This window comes from Elgaria multicarinata, chromosome 6 (assembly GCF_023053635.1).
Source record: "Elgaria multicarinata webbii isolate HBS135686 ecotype San Diego chromosome 6, rElgMul1.1.pri, whole genome shotgun sequence".
Lineage (NCBI taxonomy): Eukaryota > Metazoa > Chordata > Lepidosauria > Squamata > Anguidae > Elgaria > Elgaria multicarinata.
The window spans coordinates 64,396,828-64,413,900 of record NC_086176.1 but is presented as its reverse complement, the minus strand read 5'-3'; the positions used below and the strand labels follow the sequence as shown (position 1 = coordinate 64,413,900).

The 17,073-nt window shown below is 41.7% G+C and overlaps 1 protein-coding gene across 4 annotated transcripts in view; it reads right to left on the bottom strand.

The window, feature by feature from the left end:
- SEMA6A (semaphorin 6A) overlaps positions 1-17,073 on the bottom strand; it is a 181,638-nt gene that overhangs the window by 14,924 nt on the left and 149,641 nt on the right. The window lies entirely within an intron of this gene.

Below are 17,073 nucleotides of genomic sequence, written 5' to 3'. Positions count from 1 at the left end.
TCTGTCCCGTACGATGGCTCACAGAATGCTGACATTGTTCAATTTTGCATTTCCAAAGTTAATATGTATTAACCTGGCATAATCTTAAACCTATAGTTAATGGAGAAGTGGGCTTTCCGTTTTGCTTTTTTGGCATTTATGTTATGAGCACATATTGTGAGCTCCTTAACTAGTAATAAACCGTATTTAATGTATTGAAATATTGGCCTAATCTACACCTGCCTGGGGTGGTCACGAGGTTGTCCCTGCATGTCCAAATGAAGCCGATCTGATCCCAGAATGAAGCAGGGACAGGCACTCAGTTCTCCCAGGATATCTGGGACTGCTTTTTTTCCATTTCCCCCCCGCTGTTTCGGGACCATCCCAAGCTCCGTGGGCAGTGTGGCTCTCCCTCCCAGGGTACTCCCTCTTCCCCACGAGTAGCAGGGCTCAGGAAACGGGCACAGAGCTGTGCGAGGGGAGTCCGTGGGCATCAGGGGTAAGCATTTTTGCCATCTTTGGGATGGCGCTCGGTGTCTTCCACTGTTGAGTTTGTTGTGTTTTTTTTAAAATAAAGTAAATCTCACCTTCGTGCAGGATCGCACCTGTGCAATTGCGCAAATGTCTCCTCTTTTTTTTAAAAAAAAGAATGGCGCCCCAGAACATCCTTCTTTATTTCCAGGACAATTCGCTGGCGTGTGGCCCCTGATCATCCCTCCCCACTCCCCAAAGGGCTGCAGGTGTAGGTGAGCCTATTCTCTGTCTTACGTGTATGTCAAATTAACGGCTTGCTGCAATTCATCTCTTAAACCAAAGCTATTGTAGACACACAAATGGTAGAATATCTGTGGAGCTGCTTGTTCCACCCTCCCAAAGTAAAATAACTTGCCTTGGAACAAAGAAGTAGACCATGATTCCTTGATTATTGAAAGCCTATGGAAATTCATTTTTTTACCATGCAAACACAGTAACAGGTAGGAAAAATGTGTGCCTTCATTGGAAGATATCAGCATAAAGTATTTAGTTTTCAGATACAGCACTGAAGGTTTTAAACAGGGTAAAAGCGGCATCCGGGATGTATAACTCTAAGAGGACAGCTAGCGTGAAAAATTAATCAGAGTCCTGCTGAGACTGTGCCTAAGGCATCACTACAGACACCCATATTTAAGCGAACAAAGAGTGCCCTTGGCGGCCCCCATGAATTTTGCAATATTGCTCTGGATTGACCTGAATGTTTTATGGAGAAAAAGCTGGACGTTGTCTTGGTATTAGTGTGCCTTTATGTATATGTTTAATTTGAGCTGTGAGTCCTAAAGTCTCAGAGGACTTTAAAAGGCTGGCAAAGGATACAATTGCTTTGTGCCACCCTCAGAGAGTCTGCATGCACAGAACAACAATGTAGAAGAGAAAGCCAGAAATTAAATTTCTACAGTTTTGAGAGCAGATTGCTCAAATGCCTTTCCTGCATCTAGTGTCAGTCAAGAACACGGCTGTTGGCTTGCTTAATGAGATGTTTGTGTCTGGCAAATACGTTGAACTGTGGCCATCCCTGGAACTAAGCCTGATTGGTTGGTATAAATGAGTTGGAGCAGGGCAAAAGGGACATCTTTGCCAAGGCTTTTGTTGGTGTAGGGCTACTGGATTAGCTAACGACATTGATATGTATACGCTATTTAACGTAGGTATTTATTTGCTTCTATTCTCTCTCTCTCACTCATTTGAAGCACTTTGAATGTGTGTCCAAAGAGAAAGTGAACAAAAGTGAAAAATAAAATATTGGAATCTGATTTAGAGTTTGGCGGGTATGCTGAGCATGCTTTCGAGGGGGCTGAGATTTGTGTCTCTGCCCCCAATCTACTTGTATCCACAACTGTCTACTCTTCTACAGATGTTCTAAGAGAAATGAATGGGAAGAAGTTGAATAGTGTGATGATTAAAGGGGATCCCCCAAAATTGGTTGGAGGAATCTTCTGTGAGCAGAGCAATTTATCTTGTAGAAGGTAGATCCTGGATCCAACATAAGACTGGATGGAACCTGCTGCTCTTATTTCCAGAGCAATGGCCTGACCACTACATTACATGGTTGCCCCAAACTGCTAAAAATACAGAACAAAACCTAATACTTGCTAATGGGTTTTTTTTTGGCTTAGTTTGGCTGTACAAAAGAATAAAACTATATCAGAGAAGAAACCTACATTTATCTTTAAGAAAATCTGAATCTTGTGAAGCCATTGGATTTCAGGTACACTGAAACAATTCTAAATTATTACACTGCTATGAGAATTTATGGAAAATGAATACAGTTCTTAATTGGGGGGCCATCAAAATTTAGGTTGTCATAAAATTACTACAAGAGCTGATTAAGTAATGCAATCATTGAGGCTAAACTCATACCACACAAAGCTAATAAGGAAAGATGAATTATTCACGTCTTTAAGAATATTGCCATGTAAGTGTAAACCAGCAGTAATTTAACATAAATATGCTCGAGGTTCTTTTTATGCTAATTTATTTTTCTGTTATTATAGCCTTTAAAGAGTTTTAAATATGAACAAGCAAATTCCTTTGCTTTCTTCATAATTGCCCAGCTGTGTCAAGAGCTGGGATGTCCAAAGAGCCTATGATATTCCAGCTAGGAAAATGGATCCATAGCATGTGTGTTCTAATACAGTATGGATACAAGCCAGCCAACATTAAGCATATTTAAGTCTCTTTGATTTAAGTACTCATATAACTTTCTTTCCTAAATGGGGCCTGAATACATAGAATCCAATTATTACATTTTCTGGTTTGGATTTGTTTCTACTGTGACTAAGAGCTAAACTAGACATGATATGGGAGACTGGTGATTAGGATCTCCTTTGGGCTTTCATTTGCTAATTAGAAGCCACAAGGGATGTTTTGAAGACTGGGGAAGTGTTGCTCTGAGAGAAAGAGTTCAACCATTTCTTGACATGCTCTTTCTCAGATGTAAATTGCTAGCCTGAAGCTACTACTAGCTTGCAGGGTGAGGAAGACAGGTATAGATGCTATTCCTACCTTTCTCAGCAGACCTAATAGCAGCTTTAGGGGAAAAGGCATGGAAGGAAGAGTTAAGCTAACCTCTCTCAGAACACCATTCTTCTGCTCCAGAAAGCAGCCCCATGGAGCTACTAATTAGCAAAGCAATAACAGCTGAGATGTTGTTGATGGAACTCCAACGTTATGTTTGGATTGGTTCTAGGTATGATCCAGATTCCTCTTGATTTAGGCCTTTGATATGCCTGAATTGGTTTAGTGTTGGTTCACATGGGAAATTTCAGATATCATTCACAGGAATCACATCCACAGCTGTTAACTTTTGTGTCTTATCCTCACCACAACTCTGTGCCATGGGATGGAGTTTTAAGTGGAAAGAGTGTGACTTGCTCAAGGCCATCCACATATCACCACCTGAGTGTCCCCATACTATGTGGCCTAAGAGCAGCCCTCAGAAAAGAGGAAATTGCCACATGGAACATGTCTGCTTCAATAGGTTCTTAGTGCAGTTGGATCTGCTGGCTTTCAACAACCCAACCATAAATACTTTATATGAAAATAAATTGAACTGAAATCAATAGAACTTAAATCAAATTTAAAATCAGACATGATGCTAAGGATATAATTAAAACCACATCAGATTTTTTTTAAAACAAAAATTAGCAGCAGAAGCAGGGGTAATTTTTGTCAGAAATAAAGAATGCTCTTTCTACATAACCAACCATTAGTCATGAAAATCCTGAATTGGATCTTTCCTATCTGGGCTAGTAGCAGGCACTGGGGTGGGGCCAATATTTTCTTCACAGCCACACCAAGAGAGAGTAAAGGATGACCCTCTCCTCCCTGTTTTCTATGGTCCAAACAAAAATCACTCCCTTGTGCCTGCTGTTAATATATTCTTTTAAAGGACTATGTGAAATGGTTTCTAATTTAGCCTTTAGTTCAAAACAATTCTTCCAGCAGAGCTGGAGGCAAGCATGTGTGGAAGCAGACCTCAAGGCAACTCCCTACCTACTCAAAGAAAAGTAGGTGAAAACGATAGCTTTGAGTGGGGAGTAGTGGATTAAACTGAATCCTGCCCCCTACCCTTTCCTGCCACTGAAAGATCATCTGACTGGCAACATTGCTGATCATCTGATTGATACTATGGGCGTTGCTAGACGTACCGGGTGTTCCGTCGTTGAGGAGCGGTGAAAGCGGCTTTTCCCGTTCAGCCGTGACGCCTCATCATCCACACCTGCCTTCGATTTGTGGCGGAAGTTTGCGCCGGTTGTGCTGCTGCCGCCGCGAGAACGGTTGCGCAGCCACACCGGCCTGATTGCCGCGGCTTTTTTTTTCGCTCGCTGCACGGTTTGCGCACGTCCGAAAGACCGCAAACTTGCGCAGCCGTCAGTGATGCCGCCGCCGGCCCTGGCGGCGGCAGCGGCGGCAGTGCCAGTGCCAGCCGAAGTGCTGCTGGTGCTGTTGAGGGTCAACATTGATGCGCTCACTTCCTGATGGGGGTCGTGGCGGGTGTCATATGACCCGAGGTCAATCGTCTGCATGGCCACTCTGTGCCTACATCTCCCATCATGCCTCTGAGGTGTCGGCGGCGATGACCGCCTCTGTGCCCTGTGCCCCATCCCAAGGAGCCAACCCACATCTGGCCGTAGCCATGGCAGCAGCCCACAAACAGCTCTGCCCTCTGCCAGCCTGGTACCCACACTAACAGGCAGCGTACAGCACCGCCATTATGCGGCCACGGTAGCTGCCCACCGCAAGGAGTCACCAGCCACTTTTCCGTTCCTCCGTTCCTGCGCAAACTGTCACTGGGGAAATAATAAAAAAAAGCCGCTCCGCCGCGCTGCCCCAGCTGCCGGACTGCGCGCAAATGGCGGAGGCGGCTTGACCGAAGCCGCTGACCACTCCCCCTTAGCACGCCTTTTCCTGCCCAGTGCGGACCGCAGTGACCTCACATCCTCCCACACGTACTCCGAATTACCGCGGGACAGCAGGAAAAGGCGTCCTAAAACTCACTTTTTTAAAGTCGGGAGAAAGAGGCTTCACCGCGGGATAACGGCGGATCCTCGTGAACGTCATCTGGAAGCCTCGACGTGACTGCGGAAGGTAACGCGCGCTAGAGCCTCGTCTAGTAACGCCCTATGTGTGGTATAGATGAAGATTTTCAATGTTGGGAACCACCTCCCACTGTGGTGCTAAAATAGGGCCCGTATATTTAAGGTCAGGGCATCAAGCACATTTCTGTATTTATGGACAGAGACTGAGCATATGCTTAGGGAAATAGGCGCTCTCCACTGTAATTTGAACCAACAGGCTTTAGAAGACCCTGGCTGGTGCCAGGATGCTGCTGCTTTTGAGAAACCCCAGCACTTTTGCTGCTGTAGGGTAATCCTGATGCCGAAGGCAGCACTGGCTTTTAGGCAGTCATTCGGCTTGCAGGGCCTGCCCCCTGCCTGGGCTTCTGGTGAACAATCAGGGGTCGCCTTCTGCCTGGGATCGCCTCTTCCTCGACTCTGGAGCAAGGTCAGGTGGCAGAAAAGCTGTGGTGACCTAACTCCAGCGTAAAAAGTGAGGGTAAGTCCCTGACTTTTTAAAAGCGCAGCTTGGCAGAAAAGTCCTGCAGTGGCTGCGAATTGGCAACTGCGTCATATAAATGGGGCAGCCACAGTGTGGGCTTTTAAAATGTATAGACTGCCCTCAGGACAAATGGTGGCTTAGGAAAGTTTACAGCTCCCTTTATCTCAAATACTAACAGATACTCTGTATTCTAGAGTGACCATATGAAAAGGAGGACAGGGCTTCTGTATCTTTAACAGTTGTATAGAAAATGGAATTTCACCAGCTGCTGCATGCACACAAATGACACCTGCTGGAATTCTCTTTTCTATAAAACTGTTAAAGACACTGGAGCCCTGTCCTCCTTTTCATATGGTCACCCTACACTGTATGATTGCAGTTAGGCTCAATATCTCCCATGCATATTTGCCTGTGTTATGTTTCCTCACCATTCTGAGATGTCTTAAAGGGCATTAAACAGGCCTCTTCTGCAACTAGCCAATGCCAAGCACTGCCCACCTGCTGCTACATGAATGAAAACTACAAAATGTCAGGCTCATGCGACTATTTGACTTCTTTTCTGGATTTTCTATAGTATGCCTTTTGACAATGTGTGAAGGGGGGGGAGGATATGTGAAACTGGTCTGTATGTTTGAGAAGCATGCCTGTTTTACCTTGCTGTGTTCTCTATACCTAGGTGCAGATATTGTTTTGATATATCACAAAAGCATATTTCTCTTTAGAAAAAAAAAGAGAGCATGCATTTATATATTGTGAAACCAGCCATAGATTAGTGCAGTAAATCTTCTTCTGGGGATCATTGACTAAACCTAGAGTAATATGGAGATTTGATGGTGGTTGAATAGCTAAATTGACAACTTTTCCCCTGGCCATAAATTGCCCTACACGTTCTCAACATTTTGAACCAATGATTACTGATTATGATAGAACGATCTATGGCTAAGTGACAGTACATTGGGGCCTTTGATCAGTAATCTTCATCACAACTACTCAACTTGCTCTGGTATCTCTATGCTGTTTCTTTCTGTCTCTTAACAAATCCATATCCACAGTCATGGTATGTATACTCTGGAAGAACCCTGCTTTAATCTCATTTTATATCCATTCCCCATGATCTCACGTTAATCCCTTTCCTATTATCTCATATAAACGCTTCATTTCAAATCTATCTTTCTACCTCCGCTTAAACCTCCAATTAAAAATAAACCTTTTGTGACATGCATGAATAATATGTGCTTTATAAACAAGGATGTTTACAATAGTTTGATTGTCATTCATCAAAGAATAACTTAAGGAAAAAAATGATAGGGCTTTATATAGATCAGAGCAATTTAAACAAACTTTACTTTGATTCAATTGGGGAGAGTATTTTTTTTTATCTTGATCTGTATGAGCAAACAGGAGTTTAAACGTATTCAAATATTAAGGTTGCTCAAGCAACTCAACCAAAATTCCTGTACATCTGAAATATGACTTGGATTATGATTACAACATTTCTTACTTCTGGTCACAGACCTTTGCCAGATGTTGGAAAAACAGCGGAAATGGAGACAGACAGGGCTAATTCTGCCCTGTTATGCTATTTGGAAACTCCAGCACCCCAAGCGTGAGAAATATACTGCTCTAAAAGCTGCACAACAAAGGAGAGAATCTGCCATTTTCTTTTATGTCGCATATTCAAGGGTTTGCTTTTGATGTTGGTTGTCAAAATGGTTTACTAAAATGAGAGTGACTCCAGCCATATGCGTCTTAGGAACAGATCTCCTTCCTGGCACCCAAAGATGGAACTGATTATGCAGTTGCTACTTGGACTGACATAGCTTTTCAACCTCATTTGGTTCTTTATCAGTTCCCTATAGTCTAGGTGTGCCGTAGGGCATTCAGCTGTCCTTAGAGAAGATACTTCCAAAATCAGTTCGGCAGAAATGTGCAGTAATGTTCCAAATTGTGTAAAGTGAAGGAAATCCTATAGCGAGCTTTCTTTAACAGATGTTATACAGACTTTTCCTCATTGTTTTTGAATATATTAAGTAATATAAAAGTCGAGGGTGCAAAAATCCAAATGAGCACAAAATAATTAAGGCTTGGTAAATGGCACATGGGTTGCTGAAAAGTGAAAGAACTACATTTTCCCTCCCTCCAAGGGTAGAAGACTTTGGAGGACCATCTCTTCTTAATCCTTAGTCTCTGCTTCATTCCTCTCCCAGCTCATTTAGCTCCATCTACACTACCGTTCTTTCTGTGCAGCTTGGTTTAGAGTAAGAGTAGGCAGAAGGGAGATCTCCAGATGTTTTGGACTTCAACTCCCAGCATTCCTGACCATTAGCTATGCTGGCAGGGTGTTATAGGACCTGAAGTCTAAAATATCAGGCCATCTAGCCTACCCTTGGCTTAGGACTCCATCACACCTACTTTTTAAATCCAGTTTTCATCCAGGGTTTCCCCCTCCGTTTCCCTTAGCAAATAGAGTGCTGGGCACTTTCATGTCTGTGCGTTGTTGCACTTTTTCAGCTCATGTATCTTTTCACCTGGAGCGTAACTATGCCAGTGAAATCTCCTGCCCCGCCCCTTGGGAAAGGTTTACAGGGGAGAAGGAGTAAAGGTTTGTTTTGCTCATTTCAAAGGGTGGGCGGATGAACCATCATTTTAACTAATTTCTTTTGTAAAGGTGGTCAGGTCCCCTCCTTTGATCCAAGGTAACCAAAATGCTTACGTCTGTGTAAGTTTTAAAGATAAAGAGATCGAAATTGGCATAGTGATAGCTCTTACCGAGGGCTTTTTCAGCAAGCCGTTTGAATCAGATTGGTTTGTCCCTTGAGTTTTTTACGAATTTTTTATTTCCCCCTCTTAAACACTTTTCCTCATAGTCCGTCAGTGTGAAGGATCACTTTTTCTTTCCTTTGATCATGCAAGGCTGTGCATCTCCAAGTTCATAAACTACATATCTGCTGGTTCCCTTACTCAAGAGTAAATCCCATTGATTTCAAATGCATTTACATTCAAGTCATACTAAAATCAGATGCATGCTTACCTTTGATTGAACCCAACTGAACAGAGAGAGACTTACTTCTGAGTAAACACATATAGAACTGACTTTTAATAGTGTGGTCACTCAGAAGCATTTTTTAAAGTCTAAAACAGCAAACTGGAAAAAAACTGCTCTGCAACCCTATGCTTACTTCTGAAGTCTTAAAAAGTTCCTTAAAAAATCAAGGGATGAACAAATCTGATTCAAACTTGGCATGCTGAAAGCCCTCCTTGAGAGCTATCACTGTGCCAATTTTGATTTCTTTATCTTTAAAGTTAAGTAGTTGTAAGCATTTTTAAAATTTCCATTAAAAAATTTCTTAAAAATCAAGGGATGAACCGATCTGATTCAAACTTGAAGTGGCTAAAGCTCTCCTTAAGAGCTATCACTGTGCCGGTTTTGATCTCTTTATCTTTAAAAATGAGGGAGCTGCGGGCATGAAGAGTGCATTTTCCACATTTCTTTTAAGGTGAAAATGCCTACTCAGGAGTAAAAACAGAGTTAAATGGGGCCTTTCTTGCTCCCCCTTCATGGTTGAGCAGAGAACCTCCCCACCTTCCTCTTTTGTTAGTGAGACCACCCTTTAGACACACATGGCCCCAACAAAGAATGGGATGGATGGATTTAACACAACGACAGCAATACACCGGAGGGAGGAGTGCATTTATTTTGCAGGGAGGGAAAATAATTTAGACTTTCCCCGCTCCAAAAAGAAAGGAAACATGGAGGGGAAGAGGGGAAATTAGTGCAGGATGTGGATGATGTCATGTGAGTACTGGGCTGCAAAACCGCATACCAGGCATGGCGAGTGTGAGATAAATCACTGGTGTGATGGAACTCTTAGAGTGCACTCTAGCTAGGGTAGAAGTGAGCTAACTAGAAAGACAGGGAGCTGACAATTGAGGACAAACCAGAATGCACCAACAAGAATGTGATCCCTCCTCCCACTGCTATTCTCCCTCCCTTCAATCTGATCTCTACAAAATCTTGGTTGGTCCTTATGTTTTGGTAACAGACAACCCCAGCCCCCAAAGTGATTAAATTGAAATTATAAGGCTCGAACCGTATTCAGTCATTCACAAGATTGCGTGAGGGCACAAACTGTGTAGGGGCCACAGGAACATGTGTGACCTCCCCACACACCAGTCCCCAATGGTCCCATGTGTGCCAGTCCTATCCCCTCCCAACCTTTGTGCATTGAGCATGAAGGAGATTCTAAGCTCATTTGGTTCAATGCACTTAGAATTGATTGGGAACCCAAGTGCATTCAGTTGATGAGAGACAGTTCACACAACACGTTTCTCAATGGTGGTGTAACAACTGTTAAAAGCCACAGAAGTCGCTAGACGTTCCGCAGCCCTGGCCTCAGGCCGGGGCTGCGGAAAAGGCGCGCCATAAGTGACTTCGCTTATGGCGCGTTAAGGGAGGCTTTAGTGTGGCCTGGGGCTGGATTCCCTTGTGCGTCATGTGGACGCACAGCAGGGAAACCGGGCCTCAAAGCGCGCTAACACCTCGTCTAGCAAGGCCCTTACTTTCTATTCTTAGTTTTTGCATCTTCAAACTACACATAAAAAAAGGCTTTTTAAGGGAACAAGTCACAATCCCCCAAATATTTTTTCTGATTCAAAAAGCCAGTGGCCAGACTCTTGGTCTCGTATAAACTTACCATCTTCAGACTGCAGTCTAACACTCTGTTGATGTTGATTAAACGGTAAATATTCCGAGCAATTGGATCAGGACAAGTCATATTGCAGGTATCCCTTACCTGTACTTACATGGAGCTTAGGACTGATTCAAACATTACATAGATGCATGGTGGAGGCCACTGAACAAGTTTCTGTACGTGGTGGGTTTCTAATATGATGTTTCAGATTACCAGTGGCTGTTAATGCTAGTGTAGACATTTTCCAAATGCTCAGGGCAATCCACACAGCAAGCCTATTACAAATATTAGGCCTCCTGCTTGGACTGCCACTAAAAAGAAGCATTTCTGATGTTTTCCATGTGTGCAGTGTAACATCTGAATCAGCCCTTCATGGGCACTTAAAAAAAATCAGAACATTACAGCTCTACTGAAATCCAGAGGCTAGATGTTAAGTCATAACATCCCCCCACTTTTTTTGAGATACCAGTGAGACAGGTCTTTATAATAAACAGCACAACTGTTTATGCTTGTTGAAAGAAATGTGGTTTTAAAGTTGCCTTTGATGCCAGCTTTGTCAATATTATTAAAACAAATGGAAAAAAACTAGTCAAAGAAGTACAATTTGTAGCTTTCTAAACCTGATGCAGGCTGTATAATATTTATTCATGGTTACTTGTATATTTATAACCACTTCTCAGCCCTCCAGGACCTTCAACGCAGCTCACAGTGTAATGGTGACCATAAACAGAGAGTCGGTTCCCACATTTGGCTGCTGGCTCACTTTCCATAAATCACTTACCCAAGATCAACGGCTCTTTTTTTAAATGAGCATTTTCCACTTCATGCAACTGGAGTCTCATGATCTTGTGTGAGTTTGAAGCTCCAACATTACGCTGCACATGAGAGTAAGCAACGCGCCTGAATGGCGATTTGTGGAACTAAGCTGGCAGCAGTGAATGTGGGAACTGATTTGGAGTGTATCGCTTATTGTGAAGCATCCTTTTTTCTGTTTTTTTTTCCTTTAGGAACTCTAGCTGAAAACTAATTAACATCATGTTTTAAGAGACGCAAGGGTGTCAGGATCACGTTTACCAATGATATTTCCCCCCCACTTCAACTGATTTCAGAAAGCAAAATAAAATAGCTTCTAAAAATAACTCATGAACTTAAACACTTAAATGGAATAAACTGCTTGACCCCAGTTTAGAACGACTGGAGCAATACTACAACTTCAGCAAAACCAACAAAGTTAGAGCCACATCTGTGTTTAATTTTCAACACTTAGACTAAAAAGGGACAGCTTGAGAGGTCCTAGACATCTAAGGACTGAGTGAAAACAGAGCAGTTGGTGGAATCTTTGACGGATGAATCTAAGACTTGAGATATATTGAGAATTTCTAAAGAAGAAAAGAGGCAGAGGAAAAGGGACAGGAGGGTAATGAAGAGGCAAAGGCCATGTTATTGCTGGGCTACATTACTCCACTTTCTTCTTTTATATTCTTTTGGTTAGTAGGAGATCTAAACACAGCATTGTAATACTACTTTACAGTAAAGAGGATAGAGCCTTGGAACATTCCACAGAAAGGGTTTTCTATCATGGGAGAGGGCAGGGGAGAGACTATGTACAATGGCAGCAGATGGGAGGGTTAGATTGCAAGGTGAGAAAATGCTGGCTTTCATAAAGGTGAGAAACACACAGAATTAAATTAACACTGCAAACACAGCAAAGAAACAAAAGCAAAACAAAAACATACTCCGGAAAGGCAAGCAACAGAAATTTTGCAGGATTTTGCCAAGCAAAACTGGAGAAGAATTGTTGGCTGTAGGGGAGATTTCCCCCTCCCCACATCTCTCTCATCGGCGGAAGATGTTTTTCAATAGCCAAATGCAATGGCCAGAAGGAAGGCGATACACAGCTTCTGTGCTATGCATTGCACTCCACTCTTTTTTAAAAAAATCTTGGCAAGAATGGTGAGGTTTCTCCAAACAGCAATTCCGGAGTATATTTAGCTACTAAAGCTGCGGTGTGCACAAATGTCACATTCCCATGAGTCAACCCAGTTAATTACCCTCTCCCCCATTTCTTGCATCTCTTCTCAGGATATTCCCCCAAGATGTTTACACTGAATTAAAAGCTGAACATATGGATGTGACATCATCAAGGCATCAGTGGCATTGAAAACAAAGCAGCAAGTGGCTGAAGAATTAGTACAATTAAGAGGCAAGTCATTATTGGATAGGGGGGAAAAAAGGAAAGGGAAGCACCTTCCACAGGAATAACAGAACCATAAAATAAACACCAACGAAGCACTTTGCAAAATAAAAATATAAGGCAGAAAAAATATTTTTTGTGAAAGAAAATAAATCCACAACCAAAGTGAACACAAGGCAGATTAAGCATAACACTCTTTAAAAACGTTTGCATAACAACTCCTTCCTTTGCCCTTGAATGATAATATTTTATAATATCAACAGATTTTTTTGGTGCCGACTGGGCTTGGGCAAGGGAAGGAGAGACAGCACACAAATATGTGATAATGGTAAACAACCATGCGGTCACCTCTGCCACCATTGTTTTCTTCGCTTTAACATGTACAGACTGCTTCCAGCTTTGGTAATAAGTCTAATTAGGCCCCAAAGAATCCAGGATGTTTAAATAACCAAGTCAAGTGCTAATAAAGTCTCTCTGGTAACCTCCTCAACAGGAGAATTCAAGTGAAAATAATCAAGACCCATCAGTGTTAGCCTTATGAGTAATTTCACTAGAGGCTTTTGAAATTTGGAAGGAGAATGTAATATGATTTGGGGGGAAAAGAAGCTTGCTTGCCCATTAGGACAACTGCTGTGCAGTGTAGTAGTGAAGTCTAAAAACCATAAAGAACAAATAGTCCCTACCAATTCTGAAAGGACTAGAGCTATATCAATTGCTTGAAGAATTGTTAATTGATTAATTACCTGCCTTTTAACCAGCCTAAGAAATAAATGTGCATATGAATAACATCTGTATCACTTTGAGATCTAACTTTAACTGTGGAGGCAATGAGTGTCTTTCATGAGCTTAGGGTGGTGTCCAGATGCAGCCTCTTTTGGACATAGAAAGCTCTGATAATATCTAGTATTGACTGCTATCGTGCACTGTACATGGGGCTGCCTTTGAAGACTGTTTGAAAACAGCAAACAGTTTAAGGCTGTTGATTAGGCTGTTGATTAGGCCTGGATGTTAGGAACATACCTTGCCGGTACTGAAATAACTTCACTAGCTTTGTGTCCATTTCCAAGCACTTTTCAAACTATCAGTCCTTACCTTTAAAGCCCTGTACAGCATAGGACTGAGGTACCTGAAGGAACACCTGCTCTCATACCAACTTGCCTGTATACAGAGGTAACCTTCAGAGGCAGGTGTTGATGAGAGGACTTTTTCGTAGTAGCACATTGTTTGTGGAACTCTCTGCCCAGGAAGCCTTGACTAACACTAATACTGCTATCCTTTTACTCCCCGGTAAAGAAGACTTTTTGATTTATTTTAATGTTGCTGCTGAACATGTTATTATTTACTATATTTTTGGCATTTTATCTTGTTTTGGAAAACCACCCTGGCAGCTTTGCTGAAGGGCAGCATATAAATCTTTTAAATGAATAAATAAATCCTCTACATGTGCTTCTTGAGATAGTAAAGGGACTTTGTGATAACTTATAGTTCAGTAAAACAAAGTTATCATTCAGTGTCAGAAGGAAAGGCCACCTTTAATTATTTTTTCATTACCCATTACCAGTAATGAACTCATTTAGTAACAGCTAAAAGAGCCTGAAGAAGAAACAAACTAGCCCTTCGTTAACCAATTACATTTCCCTCACTATTTAAAATTATCATCAACCAAAAACACTTTAATGCTCATCCATCTAAACTGAGTAAAACTTGCAGACCTAATTTAAACCAATGGGAAATTTGGACCAAAGTTCCTCTTTCCTCCTACAAAGCTATCCTTTGAGCATTGTGCTTTGAAACAACCCCATTATTTACCATGGGGCTTGAATAGAGTTCCCGCACAACTCTTATGGAAATCAATGGATGCTCAATGGCAGCTATATAAACAAACAAGCCATCACTGGTTTGGATTTGTTACTGATGGGTTTGTAAGCAAAATGTGGATATTGTTGTGGTTAGAGGTGTGCACTAACCACAAAATTTGACACAGAACTGATTCATCAGTTTGGAAAATGGCCCGATTCTGCTCTTACTGATCCAAAGGCCAACGGCTTCAACTCAGGTATTCAAATCAAGATTTGGAAATTCAAGGCTTCATGTCTCCTATTGACTATAATGGGAAGTCAAAAAATGGTTATAACCTTTTTTTCTGTTGTGCAGATGGATGACATTTGCAAGCATAGTAGCTCCTTAGGAGGGGATTCTGGCTGTCAAATGTCAGAAAAATAGATGCAGTAGTTTTTGTGCTACATGCCTAATAATAGTAATAATAATAATTAGGTAACTGCTAATAAAGTTTTTTATTTTGGGATGAAATTTGCAGCGATAGGTGCAGCTTCTGAGGGGATTGCACCTTCCAAGTTTTAGATGAACAACTGCAGGGCTTTTTGTGCAAGAGTAGCCTTGACATTTTGAGGTTAACCGAAAAAGGATGCACTTTTCCTCCTCTGTTCCTTGTGGACTATTCTTTTTAAAATGGCAGACGGCCATAAGTAATAAAGCTGCAAAGTTTCAGAAGGCAGGTGCAGTGGTTTCTTTGGAAGGGGAGTCTTCGTATTTGTTTGAGGGAATTTGCTTCCCTTTCCCCTGTGTGGTTTTTTTTTTTTTTTTTTGCGGGGGGTGGGGGTGGTAATTTGTATGAAAGTGGCACATGTCATGGAAAACGGCACATGTCATACAAGGAAAGTTTCAGAAGGATAGGTGTGGGTGCTAGGGAGCTATGATGACTGAAAATCAGTTTAATGCCTTTTTCATAGTGAAGCCTAATTGAGTTGGAAAAATGGCCAATTCACTATCCTATCCTTGCCCTCTGGTAAAGTACAGTAACTGGAGAGCCCCTGATAAAACATGCCCTATGATTAGAAAGTGGACCTGTCAGTTACTCAATCACCTCCCTTCTCATCAATGTTTAGAGAATGAAAGAAAAGACACTATTTTTAGAGACAGATTGTGCTAGTTTGCACAGTCCCCACGGGTTAAACAAGCCACTGTGACTTGTTTAATCCTGGGGGTGGGGCACTCCTTGTGTTACCCAAATCTGAGTGGCATAGCTTGTTGGAGGGGAAAACAACCTTCAAACAACCCAACAACAGGCCATGGGCTCGTTTAACCCTTGGTGAACATATCAACCAGGTCACTGGCTGTCATTCTGAAGCTGAATCATGAACAAAGCCTTGTACGGGTCAAAGGTCAGTTCTGGTTGCTTAGGAGGGAAGCCCGTTTCACCTCAGGAAGCACCAGAAATTATTTGGCTCAGACTTTGGGTAAATCTCATACACATCCCTAGTTATGATAGTTGTTTCTACTTGGATCCCTCGCTATGGAACTCCCTGCCTGTCAACATCAGGCAGGCACCAACATTGTTTGGTTTTCAGCATCTGCTGAATACATTTTTATTTAAACAAGCCTTCCCTGACTGACCAGCTACATTTTATTGGTATAATTTGTTTTTAAAGATTTTAATTCTGTATAATGATTCTTTTACTTTTTTCTTTTATTGTTCACTATTTAGGAATTTTACTGGATTGAGAGCAGTATGTAAGGGTGTGATCCTATGCATGCTTAAAGAGAAAAAAGTCCTACAACTTCCAGAATTTCCCAGCTAACCATACTGGCTGGGGACTCCTGGGAGTTGCAGGATTAAACATGCATAGGATTGTGCTCTAAATCTTGTAAAATAAATAAATAAAATAAAAAGTGTTTTCGTATATTTAGGGACAGTTTAACTGCACTGTGTTTGCTAGCTTGGTAATGTGGATACCATATGAGTTGTACTGGATAAATTTATGATTCTATCTGTACTTTGTGTACATATAAGTTCATTTGCTTTTCCTGTAAGCTGTTTTGAGTATGATTTGGAAAAGCAGCATACAAATAAATATGATGAGGATAACCTAAAGAGAGATATTTCACCCCCCGCCCTTGTTCAGCAGATGAAAGAACATAGTTGTTTAATTCATTAAACCTGCATGCTCAAGCCATTTCAACCAAAGTAAGGTATGGAACTCTCACTGAAATTAAGAGCATTGACTGTAGCAAAGTACAGACGGAAAAGATTAAGCTGAAGCTCCCTGTTGAGAAGCATTAGAGGAGCTGGATGAAATTACTTTAAAATTTTGAGCATTTATGATTGCAGCCAAACACCTTCTAAAAATAGCTAATATTTCCTCAAATAAGAGTAAAGCAGCTGCTAGCAGAAATACATGTGTATCACAGGAAGCGTCCATTCTCTCTAGTTTTGGGGATGTGCCCTTTTAAGGAGGCTACAAACTGGAATCATGACTCCTCCCTTCTGCTCTCAAGATTAATTAAAATATTAATTCATAAATAAAAGTCACTGCCTTACAACTACCTGCCTGAGAGAGTGTGGGTATATGGATATGACAAGTGGCGGGCCTTTCAGTGAAGAAGAATTGCCCACAGCTGTAAAGTTGCAATACTGATGCTGTTTTTTAAAGCAGCATTTAAGTGACTATAAAAAAAACGTTGAAGATATAACTAGCTTTATCATGACAATAAAGAAGAAAGTCCTCAACTAAAATGGCAGCAGCCACTTTGCCACGGCCATTCATGAGTTGCTTTGTTTAATTTCTTCAAGCACAATCTGCCAGGAAAGCCTCC